We start from the raw sequence: 12,326 nt of genomic DNA on the forward strand, positions 1-12,326 counted from the left end.
TGTGTGTGTGTGTGTGTGTGTGTGTGTGTGTGTGTGTGTGTGTGTGTGTGTGTGTGTGTGTGTGTGTGTGTGTGTGTGTGTGTGTGTGTGTGTGTGTGTGTGTGTATATAATATTTGCTAGAAATACTTGCTTTTAATTTTAAAAAAAAGGCTGATTGTAATTTTTAAAAAAAGAAAAAAATTATTCTTTCTGGAATTTAAAAGTTTGTAAGATTCTTGAAATGAGGCGAAAATGCTTATTCCTGATAAATGACCCGCAAAATTGTATTTATATTTTCCCAATTGTTATTTTTTACAAAACAATTACTAAAATCTTCTCTCATGAAATTTAGAAATTTCATATCTCCAGAGAGAAGGCAACCAAAAGTAATATACTAGTTTCTATTTTTTTTTCTCCGTTTTAGATTTCTATTTAACACGACTTACATTTCATTTCAAAGAATTGAAACTGAGTAAGTTTGATTTTCTAATAAGTTATCCTTTTCGAATTTCAAATATAAATGTTTTTATATATGATGTCCACTCTCAACAAAGCTCAATGAGTATTTTCTAAACCGTTAGAGATGGACATATATTTCCAATTGAATAAAAATGCCTTAAATATTGTAAAAAATTACCTCTTATATTTTCTAAGGAAATAATTGCATTCCTGCAAAAACTATGCAGGGCTTATGCGATTTCTCTCTCTCTTCGTGTTTAATAATCAAGTTTCATCTATTAACTCATCAAACAAAAAAACATTCACTTTTCTAAGTTTAAAATTGACTAAGTTATGGTGCTTTGAATACCATTTTTTAATTCAATCAATGGAAACCTCGATTAAATTTTACTTGTTAAATGATTGGTTCTCCTTAAAGCGGCTCGTGAATTGGTCTGAAATCGTTGGAATATTTAAGCCCCAAAAATTAGATTATTGAAAATTACACAGCTCAGTCAGTTTTAATAGCAGAAAATGGTGCTTTGTTAAAATTGCTTATGCGGAAAATAAACAATAACATATTAAAATCTCATTTTCATCAGATATTAAAATCTTATTATCAACTTCGTTATTTTTTCATTAAATTTTAAAGCATTTATTATCATAAACAACTTAAATATAACTTTACAACATTCTACGCATTTTTCCTGTTTGGGAAATACATACCAAACTCTATCAATTTAGGAAACATTTCCTATCAGAAATAGATTGTGAAAAAAGCACAAGGCCAGTCATGATTTATTTAAAGGAACTAAATAAGTCACGTGTTCTTAGTTGCTTGGTTTATTATATCATAATAATTTTCCTCTATTCCGAATAATTTAGATTATAAACTGCAAAACCAAATGTAAATAAATGATCATCACCTTTATATTTTTTGAATTAATGAATTTCAACCCCGATTCATATTTTTTCGCTCTTTCTATTAAATGAACAAATAGAATTTAAATAGAATATGTACAATTATAAGGAATAATATACCTGTAATACTATTTGTCAACTGGCTAAATATAAAATTAAGTAGTTTTCCATTCTTTTTCGTCTCACGAATGAAAATAAATTATAAGCATAATTTCCACATTCTGAAAATAAGCCAATTACCTTCAAAGATTCTGATCCAAAAAAAAAAGTGAAAGTGAAGCCCAGCCAGAAAATGTATTTTATGCAGCTGCAATTCATCTGTGCTAATCATATATCGACAAAAGTTACAGCTTAAAATGAGTCTATAATTAAAAGTAATAACTCATATACTATACTAATTTGCTTAAGCATGATATATCAATGAATTAGTACAATCTTCATTAACTAAAACCAGCCAGTAAAACTAAAACTAAATTGATTAGCGTCACCATGCTAATCAGAGTGATGAGTCACTGAACTCTCATTCTTTCTCTTTTTCTTCCTCCTCAGAAAAGAAAGTGAAAGTAAATTATTGTGCGATCCTAAATGTTGAAAAATATCCAAGAGTTTGTTTTCTTTTGTTTAGTTTAGTTATACTAACGTCCCGCTTTAAAGCAACACTAGGCTATTTTGGGACGGACCTCGTCATTTTGAACCACGGTCAGATGGCGAGGACAACGCCTGAACTGGCACCCTCCGCCTCTCCACACCAGGGGGAGTGTTTGGCTAGTGTTTGGCTAGTGTTTTAACTTGCACCAGACCCGCTTACATGTACCAAACAAGTGCATTGATCATTTTTACAGCTTCGCCTAATGTCAGTGCTTCTTTCAGCTAATAAATGTAATTGTAAGATATTGCTAGAAATGCTCAGAAGAAGTCTTGTCATGTCGCCAAAATCTCTATTCATTCAGAGGTAACTCAGAAGGCAGAAATAGACACCAAATATTAGGCCTATTCGAGCCCGAAAATAGATTTAACCATCACCAGATAAGTAATTCTTTTGATTTACCTTTGGGAATTGATGTTCATATTTTCCTAATTGTTATCTTACAAAAATAATTTTCGCATTAATCTTATATATACCATTAAATATAAGATTATAAAACGATAAATATACCATTATCGTTTTAATGGTATATTTTTGGAACAATTTTTTTATAGAATTTTAAAATATATTTTGATACAGAATCTGTAAAAATGATTTTAATGTTATGATGGAATTTAAACTTATCCTTCAAAACATTCAAGAGCATAATTTTTCCACTGTTAAAATTAAGATTTCAAAATTGCTTTATTTGGATATTAACTCCAAAATAGGAATTTAGCTTCTGCTTTTATTTCGTTCTATGCCTTTTTTTTTTTTTTTTTTTTTTTTTTTTGAAATTTGAACGCGCAATAATTTGCTGTTGACTGATTTATCGAACTTCATGTTCGTCAAATCTTATCTTATAAAATAACATATGAAAATTTAAGAAAAAACAATTATCCATATTAATAGTTTAACAACTTGAATGGTCAATAGCATGAATGAAAGTACTGAGCAACAAAAGTGGTTACTAATTTAAATAAATAAACTATACGTAAATGCTTCAATGGAATAAATATGGCACTGAATTAATGGAAGCCAAATTAATTGATCTACAAAGCCAATTTCAATAAAAAAATCAGTGCGGAAAGCTTAGGAGCCGAGATTTCTGCATATTTTCTTCGCTCCCTCCATCCCCCATAACAAAGCAAAATGGAGCGATTTTTTTTCTTTTCGACCCGAAATATGAGACAAATACGCATGCGAATGAATCAGAACCACACATACAGAAGGAAAAAAAAGAAATCCAAAACAAAAACAAAAAAAATGATGATCACCTTCATCTCTCACCACAAAACACAAAAAAGGAGGAGGACGCCAGAGAATGCCGATCCCACTCTCTCTCTAGAAAAATTTTTTTTGCTCCTCTCTCTCATCCTCTGCCATTCTCTCAATAAAAGGAGCGAGAAGAAGAAAAAATATTCACGCGAAAGAATAGAGAGAAAGTGGGAACAACGATTTGGCATTGGCATCGGCGTGATTTGTGATCCATGGAAAATGGGTGATCCTTAAGAACGGGGTTTGGGGGTGGGGAGGAGAGGTTCGAGTTTGAATTTATAATTCGATTTTTTTTAAAATGAAAATCGATGTGTGTGCAACGGGGAGGAAACGAATCTGGCAAAAAGGGGGGTGCTGGGGATGGACGAAAGGGAAGAATAAATGTTTTCGTGTTTAATGCTCGGATTCAGCTGTTGCAAGTGATAAATGCCAGACTCCCCCGGTATATGCAGAAGTAAAAAGTTCAACCGGTGGGCATCGATCTTATTGAAATAATGTGGACTCTTCCCTCCAGAAAAGAAATGAAGAAAAATGTTTATCGTCAAAGAGATGAAAATTATTTTTTTTAAAAAAACAATGAGGGTTGAGGGTTCTTCAGTTTGGCTGTTTTTTTTTTTTTTAACTGTGGAGCTTCAGAAGAAGTAAAGATGATTGTGAACCACTTTGGGCAAAGCATTTTAAAAGGGATTATTATGAAAGAGTTATAACAATATTAATCTTTTTAAAGTAGAAAGAAGGAAGGCCATTTAATAATACAAATTGTGGCTTCTCATAAAATGTATGATTCATAATATATTACAAAAGTATCACTACATTAATCAATTCAATACTTTTTCTAAAAAAAGTTAAGAATGTTGATTCACAAAAAAGTTAATTAATAGCCTGTGAATTCTTTTTTAATGGAACAGATTAGTTCAATTTCTTGTCTTTAATTTTTTAGATAATCTATAAAAGATATAAATATAATTAATAATGATATATGGAAGCGTGATTTGAGAAGAATTCTTATAAAATTGGTTGTATAGGTATAGCCATTAGTCAAACTAAATGTTCATTTCTTAAAATACTAAAAAACGTTGTTAAAAAAGAGAAATATTAACAAAGTTTGCTAAATTGATTGTACAGCCATTGTTAGCAATCTCATATATTATTGTCATAATTCCTAACTAATATTATGAATGTCATATTATGTAAGGCTATAATTTTATGAAGAAATTTTTCATTAAATGATTATTATTACCTCGGTTAATTGATTTTATTTTTTTAAATTCAATATTTCCTCGAAACACAAATTAAATTTTTAAAAATTACATAAAAAATATTGTGCTTTTGAAAAATCCCAATTCATTTTTTTTTGTTTGGATTTGATAAAACGTATCAGAAAGTAATATAATAAATAAGCTTCATAAATGCATTGAAAAATTTTAAGTGAAGATTTTAAAACTAAATCAAAAAATGCCTGCCGGGTTTTTTTTTTTTTTTTTTTTTCACAAATGCGAAGGAAGAGGCAATATGAAAACAATATCGAAATTACATTTTGAATTGACTTGGAGAATCTCTCAGACATGAAAGTTAGTTATTCAAAAATATTAAGCAAATTGTAAAATTCTTGATTACATTTATGCTGTAATTCTTGTTACATTAATCAGAATTATTTTTAATCATCCCAATGAGAATATTGCATCATCCTGATTTCACTCATTTACTTCCAACATACAACTCTGCGAGAAACTAATGATATTGCGAACTTAACAAGTGATCTTATTTCTAATCTTATGCATTTATGCTTATTTTAGTAAATATATTACGCATTATAAAATCGATAAAAAGTTATATTTAAATCTGGGACTTGCACAGATGAAAAAACTAGAATATGCATCTATAAATAAATCTGTCAATTATGCTTACGAAAACGATTTTAATGATACTTATTTTCAAAAATAATACCTGGTTCTACTTTTACACGAAGTCATGGATGCCTCCTCTTTCATAGAGATCAAATTCATATTATTCTGACTCAGTTCAGAATCAAATCTTTAAATAAATATTTGCAGGCATTGAGAAGTTAGCTATCAACTGGAAAGTTTATTATTAGGCAGATTGTTTTTTTTTTCTAATTTTTTTCCAGTTATAAAATAATGGCATCAAAAATATACTCAATAAATTTAGAGACTTAATAAATGTATTTTTACCATAAAATGGATGAAACATGAAACAAATTTTAAAGTATAATATTTGTTTTTAAAACTTACCAAATCAAACATAAAAATAAAGACATGATTCCTGATATATCAGAAATTTTTGGCATCTGATAGTATTGTTTGCATAAATATAAGAATATAAGACAAAGATTTTATCTCATATTTCAATGAATTTATCTTGCAAAAATGATCACTGAGTCGTACCCACACTTTGAGTGGATTGCTATTGACGATACAATCTCTTATTATTATTATTATTTAAAAAAACTTTTTTAAAAAAATATGCACCAAATTTATCAAAATAGCAATGTCTCTAGCAAAAATAGCAATGCCAATAGCAAAATAGCTCTAGTCTGTATTCCAACCATTATTTCCCTCATGGCTTAAATGTAGAAGAGAAGATATAATTATAGCACATTTAACTATCCGAATGATCATCTCTCCAGCTATACTGAATAAATTTGGACATTATAATAATCCTGATTGTCTCTACTATAATAAAAAAATGGCATTCAGCATATTTAACTCAAACAACAAACCGTTGGAGTTAGCTCACTTTCAATCACCAAGATATTTCGTCTCTTAAAATTCTGATCCAAAAAACTGCTTTTCATAAGCCCACTTTACAAATTCTCTGGCAATAAGGGTTGTCAGCCTGTACTGCTCAAAATCCAAATTTATCCATTTAAATAATAAAAATATCAATTCATACAAGAACACATCATTGTTTTTGTAAAGCGTTCCGAATGATAGCAAGATCTATCAAGAAATGTTTGAAAGGATAGGCATATTAAAATATCATATCAATTCATGTAAATGAAAACTAAGCATTATTAGTGTTAAACACAGTTAATTAACCCATCCAGATGTTAATCATTGCATTGATTCTTCAAGATAAGCATAGGCATAACTACTCTTTTTCAGCTAACTTGAAACTCATAATATTTATTATTTCTAATTTTTCATGAATAAAATTGAAGGAAAATTTTAAAATTCATCAAACTAAAATATTAGAGACAAATAAGGAGAAAAATCTATAATAGTAACTTTTTATTTCGTCACTTTTAAAATAAGGTTGTAAATTTATAAGCGATCTTGGGACTTCTTTGTGATTATCATAGATATTGGCATAAATATTGTACTATAAAGCATAATCGATCATAATAGGCAAAGAAGTCTTTAATCGCATGATGTCAAAGAAGAACTTTAATCGCATTATGATAATATGATTGGTAATAATACTGACAATATTTTTTTACTGTGTTACCGTTTGAAAACTTTTTAATTATTTCTGTAAATTTTATTTCATTGAACTCTAAAGTAAAAGTTTTTATACTTCGATCAATCTTTTCAGATCTATAACTGCTCGATAATAAAAAAATTCCATAATTTAAACTGAACAAAGGACTAGATGCCATTCTCAAAAAGATGGAAATCAACTTCGTTGTTTGAAAGTATATCATTATCCAATATATGTTGCTCACAGCAAACTAAAGGACAGGTTTGATGTTCCTGCACTTTACTATCTTTCTGTTAGTCTCTACTGCCTTCTGGTGTCTTAAGTAGTAACAAAAGGGTACGTAACTCACTTGAAGTATCCATTACCTTCTTCGATGGTTCCTATTTTCTTTCCTAAGTAATGCATATGTGGCAACACTAAGCAAAAGTTATTCTTGTTTCAATTTTTTAGAATAGAGCTTAAAAGTTTCTCTAAAAATAGAAATGTTAAGAATAGTTGTTTGAACTAAGGACTAACTGCAATTATCAAAAGTATTGAAACTGACCTTGTTATTTGAAAAAAATTTGTTATTTAATGTAAGCTGTTCTCTGCAACAAAAATGGTAAGCAGCCCTAAATGCATTTCATTACCTTTCTTTCAATCTCTATTGTTTTAAGTAGAAGCAAAGAATGGTATAACTTTTATAAATTATCCATTTTTTTTTCGTTATTCTTTTTTTTTGGGGGGGATGCAAGAGAAAAACCATACTAAATACAATACAACACTAGGCTGTTTTCCTGACCTAAGTAATGCATATGTGGCAACACTAAGCAAAAGTTATTCTTGTTTTAATTTTTTAGAATAGAGCTTAAAAGTTTCTATAAAAATAGAGATGTTAAGAATAGTTGTTTGAACTAAGGACTAACTGCAATTATTAAAAGCATTGAAACTGACCTTGTTTTTTGAAAGAAATTTGTTATTCAATGTAGGCTGTTCTCTGCAACAGAAATGGTAAGCTGCCCTAAATGCATTTCATTGCCTTTCTTTCAATCTCTATTATTTTAAGTAGAAGCAAAAAGTGGTATAACTTTTATAAAGTATCCATTTTTTTCGTTATTCTTTATTTTCTTTGTGATGCAAGAGAAAAACAATATTAAAAAAATTTACTTCGTGTGAAAAACTTTTAAAATTGAGCTTAAAACCTCTTTTAAAAATAATACTTGAATTAAGGATTAGTTTTAATTCTTAAAAGCATTGAAACCAACTACATTATTTGAAAGAACTTCGTTGTCCAATGTAAAGTGTTCTCAGCAATAGAAAGGATAGGCTGTTTTCCAGAACTTTATTAACTTCCTGTTAGTCTCTCTACTGACTTAAGTAGCAGTAAAAGTTATGTAATTCACTTGTAATATCAATCGCTTTCTTAATTACTTTCTTAGATACACTTTATTTTCAATGTGATGCATGTGAAGCAACGCAGAAAAAAATTCTTCATATCGGAAACTGCTTTCAGAATAGAATTTGAAATTTGCTTTAAAGTTAGTTCCAATTCAAAATATTAAGTAAAAAAAGTTTGTTATGTTTAAAACTTATAAATATGCTAAAACTTATGTTTATAAGTTTTAAATATGTATTTGGATAAAAAAATATAATTACCATCTTACTTTACTTTAAGATGGTAAATTACTTTTAATTACTAATAATTATTAATTACTTTTAATTCTTGATATCTCGTCACTCCCACATGTTTCAATTTTCTAAATTTTGAAATAGAAAGAAGAAACTGAATTTTTTCGCAATCCCTATCGAATGGTTCAAACATTTTCTTCGCATTTGATATGAATATGAAATTACATGCCCATGCCTGATTTAGGAAAAAAATATGCTCAAAATATTATTTACTGATTGCTAAAATTTTCCATGTCCTCTTCCTCTTACGGAATTTGGAAAATTTAAAAAATTCGGTGTCGCTTGTACAATGGCATCTTCACGTAACATGAGAACTTAAAGAATTTTAACATAATATACTCCGTCTTATGTATGCAGTTTATAATAAACAAATGCTGATATTTAACTATTCTTTATATTCTTAACTAGCACCTCTTGACAAACATTTGGTTTGCTGGGATTAAGGACTGTTAAAATTTTCAAATTAAATACTGAGAGCGATTTGCTCTTAATGGCTAACTCAGCACAATATTTTTACTTACAATTTTGATAGACATAAACCCAATGCTATTTTACATGCCTTATATTATTCACTGCGCTATGCATGATTCTAGGTTTCTGTTTATATTATTATATATTCAATTATTATATTTCAAAAAAAGTTGAAAAGTTTAAAAGTGAATGCGATTTAAAAAGTAATCATTATTGCCTTATTCTGAAACCAAGAATTAATTATAAGTACACCTAATATTAAAACTCTTACTTAAAGCTAGCATTATATTGAAACTTATTGAAAATAAGAAGAATCTTCATGTACCGATCATCAACAATGGAAAAAATGCCGGGATGAATTATTAATACAAAAATAAAAATGATTTGAATTTAACTTCAGAATTGAAATATATTGTTGTATAATATGAATTGAATATTTACATTAATACAATATGATGCAATATGAATTCATATAATCATATATTCATATTATATTCATTTTACAATGAATATAATATGAATGTTATTTGAAATATTTCTAAAAATTAATATAAAATATAGAAATTATATGAAAAAAATTGGTAGCATTGAAAAGGTATTTCTTTTTTCCGATTCTCAGTTAATGTAAAATTCAGTTTTGTATGAAAATATTTTCGGAAGCTTTCTTGGAAAATCGCTATATTCTAGCTAGATGTTTAATTCATTAGAATTAAACTCTCAAAGCTGTCTTTACAAGGGACACATTTTATATCCAAAGGATATCATACAAATTTTGTCAACTTTAAGTTAAATGATCTGGTGATTAACTTAAATGATTATGGAAATATAATTATTTTTTACGTTCAACTCAAGGATAATTTTTTTACAAATAAATATTGCTCTACAGATTAACTTAGAATTTAATTTTTTAATTATAAAAATAAGATATTTCATAATTAATGTACTTATCAGCATTGTAAACACAGTTTTAAGTAACAAGAACGCTAATTAGATAATACAGATCGAAATGAATAAATTTAATTTGGTTGGAGAGTAGGTATATTGTTAATTGATTTGAGGATTTAAACATAAAATGCATTGGCCAAATACTTTGATTTAATAATTTAATCTCTTAGAAATGATATTTCAAAGAATATTAACGCTATTAATTGTTGGGTAAACAAAACTTTAAAATGTCAAGATTACTTCAACCATAGACGAAAGCATTAAAAAAAATTAAGAATTTTTGAGAAATATATAAATAAGAATTTATTGTTGAGTTGAATACGAAAAATAGAAACAAATTTTCTGAATCCTTCGAGGGTTATTTACATATAGAGCATTTTTTAAATAATAAAGCATAGTAATTATGTATTTTGCACATACAAAGCAGCAGAAAATTTTTGTTATATATTTTTCATGTCCGTAAATGCCTTATTATAAAATATTTAGAAAGATTAAAAAATTTGCATATTTTTTACAGCAAACACTTTTTTACTCATCTCCTTTAGATATGATCGAATACTGTTTAACAAGAAATCGTTAAGAAACTTATTATGACAACCAGTTTAATTATTGTAAACAAATTATATAAAATGCCATTTCGTTAGATATATTATTTCAGTAAGACGAAATATTTTTATCACTGAATAGAATAGTTTAATTTTAGATTTCAAATATATTTCATTGCCAAAACAATTTAAAATAATTACTAATTAAAAGCAGAAAATGCATATAGCAGAGTTGGTTAAACTTTTTGTGACTATTCATTTTTTCTATCAATAATTTCTCGTTGAAATATATTTGCGTAAAAAGAACAAAATTGATAACAAAAATTAACCTTTATAAAAAAAATCTCACATTTTAAAGGGGTTTCTTAAAAACATCTAATTGTATATTCATAAAAACTTATTTTTCAATAATATACTCCATACAATACTGTTACACCATGCTCCATTTAATATTTAAAATAACCGAAAGTACTTACTCTGAATTAAACATACATGCATCTGCTAATTACTCTTCCATTCTTGCATATCTAACATTTCCAATTCTTTAAAGAATTTTCACAGAAATCGCGCTTCATCGGTCGATATTCCATTCGTTTGCAAATGTGCAAATAATGATTTCTCAATAGTCCGTGTAAAAAAATTCAAATGAACGCATCAAATCTCGAAGAAAAGCTTTGTTGAAAATTATTGGTGGAGATAGGGGAATGGGAAAAAAATCCCCTAAATTTTATATCCACAGCAGAAAAACTCAGAAGTATTGAAAAACATTGGCCAGATGAAACGACTTTTGATTTAAAATGCATTTCTCCAATCCATATACGTAGATGCATTTATGTCTGGATATATATTACAGTGGAAAAGCGATGGCTCCCCCTCGCCCAACTTGAGCGAAACTTCAATTTCAAAATACGATATCGAATAATTCATCAAAGTCCAGGAGCCCCAACGATTCTGAAGATCATTCTACGATGTGCTTTCTGAATGCTATGTTTTTATTTTCCTGACTCTAAAAAAGAGGCCAAACGACTTTTTTTTTCTTGCTCGCTGTTAAATAACATTTGAGAATAAAATTGGTTCCCGCCATTCTTTCTGGAAGAGATTTCGAATTTGTTACTGGAAAAATATTTGGTGTGAACATTTTTCTTTATTTTAGAATATTTTCATTTTTTCTGTACTATAGATACAACTGTGAATTATGAGAGTTTACTTTATCCAAATGAAAAGTGACAGCATTACATGTTTTTATTTTTTGTTCATGAATGTAATATGAAGATAATATTAAATCAACTGTTGCATTCAAAAACTGATTTTCTAACATAATTCGCCAAGAATCAATTTTAGCTTTTAAAACATATTTTCTTCAACTAAGAAGGATTAAAATTCAGCATCAATTAAAAATCTCGTAAATATCATATTATATTCAAAGACTTAATAAAAATATAAATTTTAACGAAATTATGAAAATATGTACCAAACAGAATATTATTGTATTCCCTCTACTATATATTTATTATTATTTTTATAAATGAAATAAAAGTTCAAGCTATATGCAACATTCCAATATTGTATTAAATTTGTTTTTAATTTACTTATAATATTCTAATTAAAAAGAAAGAACAACATTTTACATCATTATCTGTTAAATAAAAATTAAGAACGAAACTGAATACATCTCCAATTCTTTTTGAAAAAACATTTTGAATTCTTTTACAATAAGAATATTTGGTGTGAACAATCTTTGTCTCGGAAAGATATTCGTTCCTTTTCTAAAAATAGAATTTACATACTTGAATTTAAAAAGTTACTTTTACTCAAATGTGATGACATTAAATGTATTGTTTTATATATCTAATGTCGTAAAATAGTTTTATATAATGCCAACAGTGTGTATAACATAGTATATTGTGTAAATGTAATATCATTCCATCAATTGCTCTGTAAAATAAGAGAAATAAGAATAGATAGAGGTAAATATTTTAGTTTAAAAACATTCATAGAATCTAACAAAGCAATA

Source organism: Argiope bruennichi, chromosome 4 (genome assembly GCF_947563725.1).
Source record: "Argiope bruennichi chromosome 4, qqArgBrue1.1, whole genome shotgun sequence".
Classification (NCBI taxonomy): Eukaryota; Metazoa; Arthropoda; class Arachnida; order Araneae; family Araneidae; genus Argiope; species Argiope bruennichi.